We start from the raw sequence: 13,757 nt of genomic DNA, 5'->3' as shown, positions 1-13,757 counted from the left end.
GTAGTGTGCAGGGGCTAGACAGTACTTTTAGTATACTGACAGAATGAAGTATTTGACAATCTAAAAAGTAAGACATTCAGCTAGTTAATAATGCAATCAAACTGTTCATTGCCCTAAAATATCTGCAAAATAAACGTTACTATGAGTTAATTGCATCTTCTCAGTGTCATTTAATTGTAAAGTTGATAATGTTTTCTGTAACATAAGAAAGTGCAACAGGTGGCCAATTAATAATTTGTACCACCTGTGCTCTTTGTGAGTTACTAAAATAAACAAAAACCTAATTTGGCTTTTATTTTTCAAAATTAGAAGCACATTTGGCAATGGAAAAATATGTTGAAAATCTAATGGTGTTGATGAATAATACAGTAACTGTGAGGCTGAGAGAGAAAGGTTTGCAGCCACTAACGGGATTAGCTCAGTGCAAACCACAAATTGTGGGAGCATGTTCACTCACATCTCATTATGGCTTATATTTATAAAAAAAAAAGCCTAAATATAATGAAGAACAGAGGAAACCATTAGCGTTTCATAAGAGAGCAATAACTTAGGTAATAAAACACTCACTAAATATTTATGTGTGTGAATGTCTTTCACATTAATGATGTTTCCTGTTGTATCTGGTGTAACAGCACATTCAGAAGAGTGCAGTTAGCTGATACAGGTAAGAGACAGATATAGGGCCACGACTGTCCTGATTGTCTGCTCTCAGAGCTACTGTAAAGAATGGGATGTAGGGTCTGCGTGTTTTAGTGGGCGGCTCCAGGAGGTAAGAGGGGGTGTGGTGAAGCTGATGCAGGCAGATTCTTAGGTGCCATTAGCATAAGACACAGACACCACAGCAGCAAAAGAGGCTGTCATCAGGGCTGCCATCAGAAATTGTGGGGCCCAGAACTGTCAAAATAGGCAGGCCCCCCCACCCCACTGTAAAACAGCACCAGTTAACCAGTGACGTGCGGTGGGGTGAGGCAGGTGAGGCAGAGCCTTTCCTGTCATACTAACGGTTGTGCCAGAGGCTTGACTGTATAAAGTATATGAAAAATACAAAGAATATGTTTTAAATATCTTCTTTGCATTATTCTAATCATTTTTATAGCCAAAACCTTTGAGTAAAAAGTCTATGGCAGGTGAGGCAGTGCTTCACCTGTGTATCCTTTCCACACATCTCTAATCAAAACTCACTACATTTCCAGGAGTTTTTACTGCTGCACCTGTGTATAATGCCTAGATGTACGCTTTGGGTCATATATTGCATGTAAATCTGGCTCTGATGCCAGCCAGTGCCTCCTGAGCCATTTAGCTCACCGCACGTCCCTGCAGTTAACATGTGTGTGTGTGTGTGCATACATACATGTGCTGCTCTCCGTCCTCCTGCAGCTGTTTTGAAAACATCCCTCCCAAAATGTCCGCCGAGAAGACAGTTATTCAAGATACTAGAGGGCTCCCATAGTATCTTGAATAACTGTCTCCTCTGTGGCGGCAGCCATTTTGGGAGAGAAGTTTTCAATACAGAGCTGCTGGAGGATTGGAGGACAGCGGCAGAACAGAAGGGACGACCGCGGAACGGCGGGGACGGTGGCGGGCGGGCTGGTGGCTGCATGAGCATCCTGGGCCCTCCTCTCTCTGTCAGAGATGCTGGGCCCGTGACAGCTGTGCCCCCAGCACCCCCCTGATGGCGGCCCTGGCTGTCATATTTGCGTAACACTAAAAATCAGGGCCATTACTTCTAATCTCACATACTGTAGGCGAAAACTTCAACACTTTTTATTAAGAAAGTACTAATGGCGAAAATGTGTCCAAGACTCAGAAAATGCCATTCCTATTTGTACCAAGCTCTGGAATGTGGTAACTGCCTGTAAACAGCTAAATAAAACAGTCTGCATGGTTTGGTGTGGTTTTCAAACTTCCCCGAACCACCCTACTCAGCCAATTTTAGGATTTGAATTACCATGCAGGGCTGGACTGGCCCTGGTGGGCCCCACTGCCCGGGGGCCCACCTCCTCCTCTAGGGACCAGTTTTCATACTGTGCATTTGAATTATACATTATACATATTTACATTATACTGCACAGGACTGTGGTGTATTCTCTACAGTGCATTGCTGTCATTAATCTGGTACATCCTCATGCATGCACTAGCAGTGTTTACTGTATATATTTATTAAGGGTCCCAAAACATGCACTCTCTAATGGTTAGTCAAGCCTCTATGGTGGCTGGCCACACCCATAAACATGGTCCCCTACCATTAGATCCCCCTGTGGGCCCTTCATGCCCCAGTCCAACACTGTTATCAAGTATAATGTACAGTTGGAGATGCTCCAACTTATTGGCAGTCGCCTCCTTTTCTATTGGGCTTTATATGACCCAATATAAAACCAAATTTATGTCTTTAACATGTCAAAAAGTTATATACTTGGTTTTAAAAACAAAATAAAAATATAGATTTTATAATTACTTTATCAAAGCTTAATGCAATAGACTCATCTAGTTTTTTAAGATACATGAATCAACGCTGACTCCTTCCTAACAACTGCATAATATACCTGAGGCTGAGGCATTACGGTAAAAAAAAAGTTAGATCCATGAACTGTTTTATTTCTACTTGCCAGTGCCGTTTCTAGCGGCGAGCGAGCCGTGCAACCACACGGGGCGCCCGCCGCGGCACTTTGTGACTCCTTATCTCCTCTCCTCCCTCTTCCTGAGCGCTCCTGCTCGGGGGGCGGAGTTTCGTGGAATGACGCGCTTGCATCGTGACGTCACGACGCAAACGCGTCATTCTGCAAAGCCCCGCCCCCCAAGCAGGAGCGCTCAGGGAGAGGGAGGAGAGGAGATAAGCCTGGAAGGAGGAGGCAGCCGGCGCAAGGGACGTGAGTCGGCAGGACTCGAAGAGCGGGAAGATGTAAGTATTATCTCTATCTCTCTCTCTCTCTCTCCCCCTTCCTTCCCCCCCACTTGACACCTGCCTGCCGCACTGTGTAAAATGGGGATACCTGCCTGCCGCACTGTGTAAAATGGGGATACCTGCCTTCCGCACTGTGTAAAATGGGAATACCTGCCTGCCGCACTGTGTAAAATGGGGATACCTGCCTGCCGCACTGTGTAAAATGGGGATACCTGCCTTCCGCACTGTGTAAAATGGGAATACCTGCCTGCCGCACTGTGTAAAATGGGGATACCTGCCTGCCGCACTGTGTAAAATGGGGATACCTGCCGCACTGTGTAAAATGGGGATACCTGCCTGCCGCACTGTGTAAAATGGGGATACCTGCCTGCCGCACTGTGTAAAATGGGGACACCTGCCTGCCGCACTGTGTAAAATGGGGACACCTGCCTGCGTACTGTGTAAAATGGGGATATCTGCCTGCCGTACTGTGTAAAATGGGGATACCTGCCTGCCGCACTGTGTAAAATGGGGATACCTGCCTGCCGCACTGTGTAAAATGGGGATACCTGCCTGCCGCACTGTGTAAAATGGGGATACCTGCCTGCCGCACTGTGTAAAATGTGGACACCTGCCTGCCACACTGTGTAAAATGGGGACACCTGCCTGCTGTACTGTGTAAAATGGGGATACCTGCCTGCCGCACTGTGTAAAATGGGGACACCTGCCTGCCGTACTGTGTAAAATGGGGACACCTGCCAGCCGCACTGTGTAAAATGGGGATACCTGCCTGCCGCACTTTGTAAAATGGGGGCACCTGCCTGCCGCACTGTGTAAAATGGGGGCACCTGCCTGCGTACTGTGTAAAATGGGGATATCTGCCTGCTGTACTGTGTAAAATGGGGATACCTGCCTGCCGCACTGTGTAAAATGGGGATATCTGCCTTCCGCACTGTGTAAAATGGGGATACCTGCCTGCAGCACTTTGTAAAATGGGGGCACCTGCCTGCGTACTGTGTAAAATGGGGATATCTGCCTGCCGTACTGTGTAAAATGGGGATACCTGCCTGCCGCACTGTGTAAAATGGGGACACCTGCCTGCGTACTGTGTAAAATGGGGATATCTGCCTACCGTACTGTGTAAAATGGGGATACCTGCCTGCCGCACTGTGTAAAATGGGGACACCTGCCTGCGTACTGTGTAAAATGGGGATATCTGCCTACCGTACTGTGTAAAATGGGGACACCTGCATGCCGCACTTTGTAAAATGGGGACACCTGCCTGCCGCGCTGTGTAAAATGGGGACACCTGCCTGCCGCACTTTGTAAAATGGGGACACCTGCCTGCCGCGCTGTGTAAAATGGGGACACCTGCCTGCCGCGCTGTGTAAAATGGGGACACCTGCCTGCCGCGCTGAGTAATATGGGGACACTTGCCTGCTGTAATGTGTAAAAAAGGGGACTTTTTTATTTTTTATTTTTTTTCCCTGTGGTGGGTGTGATGATATCAGACAAGGCCACGCCCACTTTAATGAGACCACGCACATTTTAATCAGGCCACACACCCTTGTCGGGAGCGCGCATGGCGAAGGCACGCGCATGCTTTTTCTTTTTATGGCTATATGGGGGGGGGCACGCAATTTTTTTTTATAGCAATGGGGGGGGCGCATTTTGAAATCTCGCGCTGGGAGCCAAATTGTCTAGAAACGGCCCTGCTACTTGCCTATAGAAGAAACATGCTACAATTTACCTTCTTGACTATTAATACTTTACAGCAGCTATGGAAGATTACTGTATGAAGACTTACTCCTAAGAAGCCTCTATTCCCTATGCAATGCAGTGACAGCATTAATGTTGTAATGATTAACAGGAGAAGACCTTTTGTCAGCCTTCATTGGGTATGTGAGCGACATTCCATTCAATATTGCCTCACTGATTATTTGCCACACTGTACTGTGAACATAATTAATTGCACAAGAAACACTAGGTCCTGCCACATATAGGGAATTCACAGTCTCATCAAATAGGGATTAATGAAAACAATCAATGGCTCAAAGTTAATGCGAAGAGTTAAAAGAGAGGAATGAAACTGCACTCTATCACTGACAATAAAACAAACTCATCAATCGAATCAAGGAGGACACACAAACTGTTTCCTGATTATATTACTACTTTCTGGGCTCTTGGGAATAAAGCCTCACAAATGTATGAATGAGATCCTAAGATCTTACAGTGACATGTGTTTTCTACAGCCTAGTGCCAATCTATCACAATGAAATAGCGTCTCACAGGTTGACTGATACAATAAGGCAACACAATGCCAACCAATTTCATCTGCCAGCATTAGATAATTGTTATTGAAAAAATAAAGCAAATATGACAGATACAGTAGGTACAGTAGATAGACAGGCAGATAGATAGATAGATAGATAGATAGATAGATAGATAGATAGATAGATAGACTTTTTATATATCTTGTCAGTTTTTCCCAAACACTAATAATAATAATAATAATGATAATATTGTTATTTATAGCATTTAAAAAACACAAGATACAAAATAATCTGAACAGAAAAGAGAACTACAGTAAGCATTTGGGTTTTATTTTTTTAGGAACTAAAGTGACGTTAGTGAAATGCTTGAGTGAACAGGTAAGTCTTGAGTCTGTTTTTGAAGACTTCTAGAGTGGAGGCATCTCAAACTATGCAGGGAAGCAAGTTCCATAGAGTCATGCCCGCAAAACTAAAAGCTCTACCCCCAAATTAATTCAGCTACAGTATGTTCTAGGTACTGCTAACAGTCTCCCACCTACAGATCACAGTAAATGAGCGGGGTAGTACTAGTAAGTCATCAGAAGCAAATTGAATACAGGCAGGAAATTAACTAATACATTCCTCTGCTTTACTAATACATTCATCTGACCCACGATGCTGATCCGATCCACTGTTCAGTGATCAAAACCACTGATAGGTGGCTGCTGGTGATTAGCGGATCGGGGAAAAACAGCTTGCTAAAAATTACCAACTTGTAGATATCATTTTTTGGTCAGGATCAATGAATCAAGGATTTCCAATCTGTTGGTTTTCCCCAATGCAGGACACCCGCATTGGCAGAACGGGAATTTGGTGCAATCCATCTCAGATGTATGGCCCCATAACAGGGAAGAGGCAGCACAAATGAAAAACAATGGTTACCAAAACAACACATACTATCTTACAAAAAAAAGAAAAAAGGTTAGGACTATTACATCTCTATCTTTTCTAATAAATTATATCCCTCTCATACCTGCACCCACATGCACATAAATCTATATCTGTCTCCCTTTTCAGTTTCCTAGACTGCTGTATTGTACTGTAAATATCATGAAACCAACAAGACCACTATTGCTACATACACCTTTTTAATTATTAAAAATGTTCTAGTCAATGTAATATTTTATTGTTAATTTAAACATAAGTTTGCAAAAGAGCATCAGCCAAATTGTCAGCAATTTAGCTATGAAACACAAATACAGCCTAAAGTACACTATACAAAATAAACACAATAACAAAAGATACAAAGGAAAATTGATAATCTTGCATTTATAATCTAGCCAGTTTATGTTAATGTTATGTTTATTTTGTATACATAAACTGAATTAACAAAAAAGTAATGTTAAGCGAATCTCAACTCTTTGAAATATCGCTATAGTCCTACAAGTAATTCAGCATAACAGAGGCAACACAGAGGCCATTCTAGCCACATACAGAGTGTTGTTATAGAATGTGACATTTATAGGGGCAGCACAGATGGTGTAATGGTTAGCATTACTGCCTCACAGCACTGAGGTCATGGGTTCGATTCCCACCATGGCACTAGTTGTGTGGAGTGTGTATATTCACGCCGTACTTGCATGGGTTTCATCCGGGTACTCCGCTTTCCTCCCAAAAATATACAGGTAGGTTAATTGACTCTCAAAATTAACCTTAGCTTTAGTGTGTGTGTGTGTGTGTGTGTGTGTGTGTGTGTGTGTGTGTGTGTGTGTGTAAATAGAGAATATAGATTGTAAGCTCCATTGGGGCAGGGACAACGGTGAATGGCCACACTGTGGCATGCCCTCAGTCCCTCTAGAAAGGGAGCTGCTGTCCCTCTATTCAATGAATATATATTCCATGCAAGCTAAGAGAGTGAGAGGGGCCTCACAACTCTCCCACCACCACCACCACCACGGGACACTGCGGCCCTCTGGTGGGACAGTGCCCAAACAACGGGACTATCCTACAAAATCAGGACAGTTGGGAGGTACTGTATGCTCAACTGAAGGTTAGCCCTGTATTTCTCTACATGAATGCCACCCAGAGTAAAAATAGCGGAATTGTTCTTTAACATTCCAACACAGAAATGCATGTTAGAGGGCAATTATTGTGTCCTTACGGTTTAGCAGATTTCACATAGCTGCATTTAACTAGCACTTCAGTTGTTATTTGTTTTAGCAATTCAAATAGAGTTCCTAATGTCATTGTTTACAGTTGCATGAAAATGTTGTATATAATTTGTGAAATTAAATCTATTTATCTGTATTAAATAGCATGCTCAATGTCAATGCAAATTTTGCTCGGAACTTCAAAGACTGCTGCTGCCATGACACGCATAAAGTGTAATGATCGGAAGTATGTAGGCTAGATCCCACAGATAGCTTGTGAGCATAAGTAATATGATTTATTAAAATTATTTAGAATAAATTCTGTTATCATAAATAATTAAAAAGAAACCTTTTGATGTTGCAGCAGAATAATTTACCATGTTTTCTTATACATTTATGCACTTATGAGCCCTAATTCCTTGATTAAATATATAGTTACTATGTGTTTATGTTGTTGCAACATCTACACCTCATATGCTTATTGCTTACAGTATATTATTCCCATTTATAACAATTTCCTATGTCATTTATGCTGAGTTGCATTCATGGTATAATTGTCTGCATTTATCAAGTAGTGGGGACATTTTAGAGACAGTCAGTGTTCTCTAATACTATGTTTTTCTTTGAAGTATTCTATTTCAAGCTATTATATAGCATATTTTTTGATTCTGTTAATGGCACCAGCAGTTAAGATGTTGCTCAAGACATCAAAGGAGACAAGAATATTTCCATAAAAGAGAAAAGGGTTATATTCAATTTGCATAAATAAGGTAATGCATCTATATGTTTTTCTGATTAAAGCACATGCAGGGGCGGACATGTAAAGTGGTAACTGCTACAGACAATGGTGATTTGGGTACTAAAGTGCTGTAAATCAACTCTGACTATATTTAATTGCTGTAATGGGTTGGGGTTTTGGAATCCGCACTGGTTCAGATTGTAATTAAGTGATAGCAGTTTGTAAGCAAATTTTTATCTGCCGTAGGAGGCAGAGATCATACTAGTAACCAACATAAAACTACCAGTTCGCCTGACTGGCTTTTGTGGGTAGTATAGGGTTGGCGGTGCTCCCGGACATAAGTTCAGAACAAACTTTGTAGGGTTTTTTTTGCAAAGAAGCAAAAAAGGGGACTGTTTAGATGTCTTTCTGGGGCACACTTTTGATAAATTAGTTTGTAATGAAGATGGAATGATGTGAAATGTAATTATAAAGATAAAACATAACTTTTATTTCATATCAGACGATAAAAAAGGGGGGAGAGACAAACAAATTAGATAAATGATGCTGTATATATCAGCAAGGTGAATAAAAAAAGTATTAAATCACAATGTGACGATATGTGACTCTCTTAATGTAAAGTAGGTGGCAGAAGGTTTGTCCGCACACCCACTGGAAATAAGCGAGTATTGATGTTTGAATTGAATCAGAGCGAAAATTTTAGGTAAATCCTGTATTCTCTATGGATTTATGAATTTTTATACTTGAGTATATTCATATGAGAGAAACAGGAAGAACCGGCTTTAACGACTCCGGACTCCTTCTAGTAGGTAACACAGATATTAGTGCTGCAAAGACCAATAGCAGTAGGAATACTGGTGAATGAAAAATATATACACGGAATGTGTGTTCCTTGATACTACAGTACCCAGTATTCTTAGAGGGTCACCCTTTCTGGTACTGACCAGGCCCAATGCTGCTTAGCTTCCAAGATCAGACGAGATCGGGCATATCCAGCATGGTATGACTGTAGATAGTCAAGTATATACCTATCTGCGTATGGAGGTTTGGGCTGGTCTGGAAAGGTATAAAGAAAATTGAACCCAGTTACTAAAAAGTATCTAGGCACTGTGTCCCAATAATTTGGGTGAAAGAAGATGTGACCGAGTGCAAGGGGAATATTCACATATGTATAGTATCAAAATGAAGCATAGGGCAGCCGGTATCCTGATGTTGACACTGGTGCCGAGTGTATTAATGTTGTCAGATATCAAATTATTTGCCCAAAATGTAGCATTCAAAATACAACCATATTGGTAGTGGGATTTTGTAAGAAACCATGAAAAAAAAAAACACACATGAAGCAAGAGTCCTCAAGGAGGGCAAAACAAATTCTGCATGCTCACTGTTTCCCACAATTAAGTTGTGGTGATATCTGTTGAATATGTGAAAGTTTCCCTACTAATAGAGCAAAAAGGTATACATATAAATATATGCACATCCAAATATATCAGTCTGAAAATAACAAGGTAGATATAAATATCTGCATAATCCAAATAGAAATGCTAGGTAAACTGTTGTTCTAGTAATTGAGAAGATCCATCAGTCTGAATTTAGACAGATTCAAAATAAATCAATTGCTAAATGCTTCGCAGAAATACTATGTGTTACCACATGAAAAGCATAATGATACCCATAAAGTCCAGCACACAATCACAAAACCACAGTATAATCATTAATCAATTTGCAAGGAAAAATTATTTTACATACATAAGACCATATTTGTCATAATTTATACAGTGCAGATTATGTGTATAGACCTTCTGTGGATTTGTTCAGATTCTCCAAAGCACTGTCCTGACTTAGCTATTTGAAGAGAGGGTTAAAAGGATGATACACGCATTGCCATCTGATTGATGGTCTCTCTAAATGGTTAAATACCTGGTCTAAATGGTTAAACACCGATCAGGTGAACAAGCTCCTCCCAGCGAAACGCGCGTCACTTCCGGTCTGGCGCTCGACTTCCGGGATCTCCGTCACGGAGCTCCGGCGGGCGGACTCCTCCACAGCACACCGCAAGTACCACACACCACCCCCATTAGTTTGTGGCAGGCTCTCCTACTCCTATTCCCCTTGCACTCGGTCACATCTTCTTTCACCCAAATTATTGGGACACAGTGCCTAGATACTTTTTAGTAACTGGGTTCAATTTTCTTTATACCTTTCCAGACCAGCCCAAACCTCCATACGCAGATAGGTATATACTTGACTATCTACAGTCATACCATGCTGGATATGCCCGATCTCGTCTGATCTTGGAAGCTAAGCAGCATTGGGCCTGGTCAGTACCAGAAAGGGTGACCCTCTGGGAATACTGGGTACTGTAGTATCAAGGAACACACCTTCCGTGTATATATTTTTCATTCACCAGTATTCCTACTGCTATTGGTCTTTGCAGGACTAATATCTGTGTTACCTACTAGAAGTAGTCCAGAGTCGTTAAAGCCGGTTCTTCCTGTTTCTCTCATATGAATATACTCAAGTATAAAAATTCATAAATCCATAGAGAATACAGGATTTACCTAAAATTTTCGCTCTGATTCAATTCAAACATCAATACTCGCTTATTTCCAGTGGGTGTGCGGACAAACCTTCTGCCACCTACTTTACATTAAGAGTCACATATCGTCACATTGTGATTTAATACTTTTTTTATTCACCTTGCTGATATATACAGCATCATTTATCTAATTTGTTTGTCTCTCCCCCCTTTTTTATCGTCTGATATGAAATAAAAGTTATGTTTTATCTTTATAATTACATTTCACATCATTCCATCTTCATTACAAACTAATTTATCAAAAGTGTGCCCCAGAAAGACATCTAAACAGTCCCCTTTTTTGCTTCTTTGCAAAAAAAACCCTACATATATTTAATTGCTGCATTGCATAGATTAACACAGACAATGGGATCTATTTACTAAGCCTTGGACAGAGATAAAGTGAAGAGAGATAAAGTACCAGCCAATCAGCTCCTTACTGTCATTTTTCAAACACATCCTATTTCATGACAGTTGGGAGCTGATTGGCTGGTACTTTATCTCCATTGACTTTATCTCCATCCAAGGCTTAGTAAATAGAACCCTATATTTGCTATCGGGTTGCATTACAGATTAATGGTTTTGTTGTCCTTAAAAAAATAACATTGTATGAAACATAACAAAGCATCAGTGCAGTACAACGTTTAATATTTTGTTTTTGCATAACATAGGTTGATAAGGATGTTTATTTTAATATAGAGGTGTATACTGTATGATGACACAAGCTTTTCGAAGAAGCCTGACATCATTATTTTGGGGATAAATCACTTTCTGTATTAGACTGTGGCTTCTTGCATAACGTCATTAATTTTCTACATCATAAAACTGTCCTTGTGACTAGTCTTTTTCTCCATAGGCAAATGCAGGGGTGGGGAGGGGTTTCCAGTTGCCTGGCCAGTGGCCACTACATGCAGTATATGAGGGGGAATGGAGCTGCTTAGCATGCCCAGTGGCAGCAGATTATCCTACCAAGTCTGCTGTGTATGTCTGTGGATCTGAGTGCTCAAACATCGCAGCAGAGAGAGAATCTGGTAAGTGGCATACCGTAATCATTGGGCCTGCATATGTCTGAAGTACTGTATGACATAAACTGCACTTAGTTTGGGGCAGACTATAGTTTGTTACATGCTGATTATGCATCCTTCATGGGCTGGCAACAATCGCTCTGAAATCAAACATTTGGAAACCCCCCTCCAGAAAGCCCTTACATAACCAAACATCTGAACAGGTTACTGACTCCCCTAAGACAATACTTATCTCTGTGCTGGTTGGATAGTTGGCTAGAGTTTCATACCTCCCATCTTTAATGTTCTACCTATTTGGATATTGTACATGAAACTGCGGAACATGCAAAATAAACGTACTTAATCAAATGACGCTTGCGAGCAGGGCCTTCCTACCTCTGTCTGTCTGTTTTTACCCAGTTTTGTTCTATTACTGTTGTTCTAATTGTAAAGCGCAACGGAATATGCAGCGCTATATAAGAAACTGTTAATAAATAAATAAATAAATAAATGACACAAGGACATGGTCATGTTGAGTTGTGCCATGTCTCGTTCCCACTGGACGAGGACTAGCACTTCTGAAGCACTGGTCTGCCCTCAATCCCCTTTCATTCTCTTAAAACACCCCTTCAATGCGATGCAAATCCACTAATTGTGTACATGTGATTGAAATCAAGATAAATAAGATAAATGTACTGACCAGCAGAACAGTGTTCTCAATTCAGGATATTTGGGAGGAATGCAGAGGAGAGGGCACAAGTAAAGTCTCCATGCTTCTGCCCAAGTCTAATGTGCATGTGCAGGTCTTCAGTAACATAGCGCCCACGCCATGTTCCCAGTGATTTATCTATTGCGGATGCACAGATATTTGAGGAAATGGTGGACATGTACCTGTGCTATTTTCTCAATCCTAGCCTATTACATATTTTGTGCCTACACAAACATTCCACAAATACATAAACTGTAACAAGTTAAATAAAGAGCGGTAGGCGCTATCATCAAAATGTGGTCAAACATCCAAAAAACTGCAGTTATGGAGGTTTTCTGCAATCCCCTTATACATAGAAGTGGTCCACAATGGATATCGGAGATATTGGAGATATCTGATGTGGCCTACAAGCACTGCAGTCCCAATAGAATTACCAGTATGCATTAAGCTCAAGGAATCAAAACTTTCCGGAGCTTGTTTTCAATAGGCATAGATGGCGTTGTCTATAGGAGCCTTTGGCATTTTTACTGCAGATTTGCCTGAGAGGAATCCAAAGGATCCCTCTCTGACTCCCCCCCCCCCCCCATAGCTTGCACATGCAAAGGCTGATGGATGCGATTGTGCAGTAAGGACTCCCGGGACATAAATCTGGAAGTCCACAGAAAGCAAAGGACATCTGTTATTGGAAGAGTTGTCTTTTACCTTTTTAATCGCAATTGTACATGCATATTGGGGAATGTGGTCAGTGGTGGAATGTATAGCATTCAAAGTGTGATGCTTGATATATACCGCCCTCAATATCTTATTCTACTGTATGTCTTGCTGATGTTTTCTTATTAAAAAAGGCGTGATGTACTAAGGGTTTTGCCCATTAGTGTGCTTTTTTGGTTTGTAAACAAACCAAAATAACCCCAATTATGTGATAAGTGGTGGGATGTACATGTAATCCATGATACATCCTACCCAAAAAGAAATATCTTTTGTGGCTAATTTACATGCAAATTTCTGTAACGGTAGTCATTGTTATGCACACCAGTGCCTGCAGGAAAGTACTGGTGTCAGAACTGTTATGCACTCCAGTGTCTGCAGGAATGTACTGGTGTTTGAACTGTTATGCAAAACAGATGGACTCACAGACAAACTGGGGGATATGACATAACGTACACAGAAGGTGATAGGGTAACAAAATACACACAAAGTGAACAGAGAAGCCCAGAGGCTAAGGAACTGGGTATCTCCCTTGTATTAGAACTGCTCAGATGGAAAAGCAAGATGTTGTGTTTTAATACGTAGAGAACCCGAAATGCTGTTGCTAAGGGCAACAGCAAAACCCTAAAGGGTTACCAACGGGTGTGGCAGTAAACTCCTTGGTCAGAGATGGAATGATAGACACAAGGAGAATCTCCACAATCCTAATTATCACTTGCAGTGCACAGGTTTTAGC

The 13,757-nt window shown here is 41.4% G+C and overlaps 1 protein-coding gene and 2 pseudogenes across 7 annotated transcripts in view; 1 reads left to right on the top strand and 2 right to left on the bottom strand.

Annotated features, from left to right (window-relative positions):
• Nucleotides 1–13,757, bottom strand: part of LINGO2 (leucine rich repeat and Ig domain containing 2) — a 2,057,065-nt gene that overhangs the window by 211,985 nt on the left and 1,831,323 nt on the right. The gene's annotated exons all lie outside the window — the stretch shown is intronic.
• On the bottom strand, nucleotides 8,918–9,036 carry LOC134934745 (5S ribosomal RNA; annotated as a pseudogene).
• LOC134953767 (5S ribosomal RNA) lies at nucleotides 10,273–10,391 on the top strand (annotated as a pseudogene).

This window comes from Pseudophryne corroboree, chromosome 1 (genome assembly GCF_028390025.1).
Source record: "Pseudophryne corroboree isolate aPseCor3 chromosome 1, aPseCor3.hap2, whole genome shotgun sequence".
Taxonomy (NCBI): domain Eukaryota; kingdom Metazoa; phylum Chordata; class Amphibia; order Anura; family Myobatrachidae; genus Pseudophryne; species Pseudophryne corroboree.
Note: the sequence above shows the minus strand (reverse complement) of the source record. Positions and strands in the feature narration are given on the sequence as shown.